The sequence below is a fragment of the Coregonus lavaretus genome (assembly GCF_964263955.1).
Source record: "Coregonus lavaretus genome assembly, contig: HAP1_SCAFFOLD_387, whole genome shotgun sequence".
NCBI classification, from domain to species: Eukaryota; Metazoa; Chordata; class Actinopteri; order Salmoniformes; family Salmonidae; genus Coregonus; species Coregonus lavaretus.
The window spans coordinates 96,322-99,141 of NW_028158029.1; the positions used below are offsets into that span (position 1 = coordinate 96,322).

A 2,820-nucleotide genomic window follows, 5' to 3' on the forward strand; every position below is an offset into this window, starting at 1 on the left:
TACTCCGCTAGATGTTATCTTGTAGCTTTACTCCACTGGATGTAATTATCTTGTAGCTTTATTCCACTGAATGTAATTATCTTGTAGCTTTACTCCACTAGATGTTATCATCTTGTAGCTTTACTCCACTAGATGTTGTCTTGTATCTTTACTCCACTGGATGTAATTATCTTGTAGCTTTATTCCACTGGATATAATTATCTTGTAGCTTTACTCCACTAGATGTTATCTTGTAGCTTTACTCTGCTATATGTTATCTTGTAGCTTTACTCCACTAGATGTTATGTTGTAGCTTTACTCCACTAGATGTTATATTGTAGCTTTACTCCACTAGATATTATATTGTAGCTTTACTCCACTAGATGTTATTATCTTGTAGCTTTACTCCACTAGATGTTATCTTGTAGCTTTACTGAACTGGATGTTTTCAGTCCGTCGTGTGGTGATGAACAGAGTGATGATCTGAACCCCCAGTAGGACGATACCCACAGCTCCTATCAGCTCTGTGTGCTGCTCTATCCAGCAGGACATGCCCCCCAGACAGCCCCCCAGGAAGATGACGCTCTGGGCAGAGAACTCATCCATCTGCTGGGCTCCTACTCCACACTGGGAGTTCCACACCGTGACGTTCTCTAGGGGGTCCACACAGCAGGGACCCCACAGGACAGCACCCCCGGGGCAGAGCAGTTATAGTACCTGGGAGGGAGAGGACGTGGGAGGGGAGAAGTCAAGGATTGTAACTAATCAAATTGGCTGCTTGGATAATGTTATGTGACATAAAAGCAATAACCCTAGTTTTGTAACATCTTTGACAGATTTATATTTTATTTATTTTATTTCATCTTTATTCATACAGGTTATTCTCTGAGATAAAATCTCTTTTAAAACTATCAAAACTATCAAACTATCAAAATTATCAAAATGATGAAACCCTAACAACCCCCATTGACAGACATCAGTTCACAAGGCTATGTGTCAGTCAATGAACCATGTCATCACAAGTCATCATGTCAGTGGTCTGGTCAGTCACATCTCACTCACATGTTGACCTGCCAGTCTCTGTAGTTGTTGGCCCCGCAGCACTGCAGTCCTATCTGGATCTCATCTGTGATGAACCTCAGGTCCAGGTCATCCTGGTAACGCACCATGGCAGCCAGCATACCTGACCTCAGGTATCCCTCTATCTGTCCCTGCAGGCTGTAGGCCAAGATGGCCGCTAGGACCTAGGCTACTACTAGGACCAGCACCGTGGCTGAGAAGACCTGGAGCAGGCAGCAGTTCTCTCTCAGAGCCCCCACACAGCCTGACAGGCAGAGGGTGGACAGCACCAAGCCCAGCATCACAAACACCAGCATGGGGTCGGTGCTGATCTGTCCTATTTTCTCCTGAGCGAAGGATTCCTTGTTGATGAGCCCCCACAGACCCAGGGCCAGGACCAACAGGCCTAGCACCGTGAAGAGGAGGTTGCTGAAGAACAGGAGGTACTTGAGAAGGCAGTCGCTCAGGGAGAAGGGCCTGCTATGGGCTCTGGGTTCTACCTCCCTGGTTCTACCCTGGTTCTCTGGTCCATCATTAGGTCCTGGTTCTGGAGCCTGTTCTTCTGTGCTGCTGTCCTCACTCCCCTGAAGGACTCCTGACAACTCTCTATCTGTGTCTGTCTTCAGAGAGGAATACAGGACGGACAATACACAATTAGGTTTCCCTGAGACCAAAACAACTTATCAAGTTCAGTCTATAGTGGTCATTGTCTTTAGGTTTAGCCTACTCTCAACCATAGAAATATAATCTATAGAACAGGTCCCCCCATTCAAGTCAAGAATGGCATAATGGGTGGACTGCTAGCCATTGTGAGTGTACCCGTGTGTTTACCAGTCAAATTGACAGGGTTAAAGGTTGCAAGTGCTTTCTAGATTGTTTTTCTATGCTTGCAACGTTGAAGGGACTGTAAACTCTATTCAGTATGATGTACAGTGAGTATATAACTAACAGCATACAGGTTGTCAGACAGACAGACAGACAGACAGACAGACAGACAGACAGACAGACAGACAGTTCCTGTACCTTTGGTATGAGTGGGCTGGTCTCAGACTGTGTGGTCTCTCTCCTCAACCAGGGAAAACGAAACCATCTCATGGACTAGAACCTCCTCATCTTCCTAGCTGCCAGGAAACGGTTCTCCCTCTGTCCTCTCAGAAAATATTCTTCCCCTGTCCTTTCAACTAATCAATGTGTGAGAGGCGGTTCTCCCCCTGTCTTCCAGTCAGTTTAAGAGACTACAGGACAGAGAGGAGAGGAGAGGAGAGGAAATATATATATATTGTAAAGTGGTTGTCCCACTGGCTATCATAAGGTGAATGCACCAATTTGTAAGTCACTCTGGATAGGAGCTAAATGATGTAAATGTAAATGAGAGGAGAGGAGAGGAGAGGAGAGGAGAGGAGAGGAGAGGAGAGGAGAGGAGAGGAGAGGAGAGGAGGTCCAGGTTTGTCCCAGTAGGTAGCTGGTAGGTCTCAGGTCCAGGTTTGTCCCAGTAGGTAGATGGTAGGTCTCAGGTCCAGGTTTGTCCCAGTAGGTAGATGGTAGGTCTCAGGTCCAGGTTTGTCCCAGTAGGTAGATGGTAGGTCTCAGGTCCAGAATTGTCCCAGTAGGTAGCTGGTAGGTCTCAGGTCCAGGTTTGTCCCAGTAGGTAGCTGGTAGGTCTCAGGTCCAGGTTTGTCCCAGTAGGTAGCTGGTAGGTCTCAGGTCCAGGTTTGTCCCAGTAGGTAGCTGGTATATGAACATGTTAAACAGCTGACTGGTGGTGTTGTTATAGCAACTGTA

General features: G+C 46.6%; 1 pseudogene across 1 annotated transcript; it reads right to left on the reverse strand.

Moving 5' to 3' along the window:
• Positions 1 to 396: 396 nt before the first annotated feature.
• LOC311124510 (tetraspanin-10-like) lies at positions 397 to 2,133 on the reverse strand (annotated as a pseudogene). Its single transcript has 3 exons — positions 2,062 to 2,133; positions 1,042 to 1,658; positions 397 to 696 (listed from the first exon to the last, which is right to left on the reverse strand). The product of its transcript is annotated as a tetraspanin-10-like (transcript).
• Between the last annotated feature and the right edge of the window lie 687 nt (positions 2,134 to 2,820).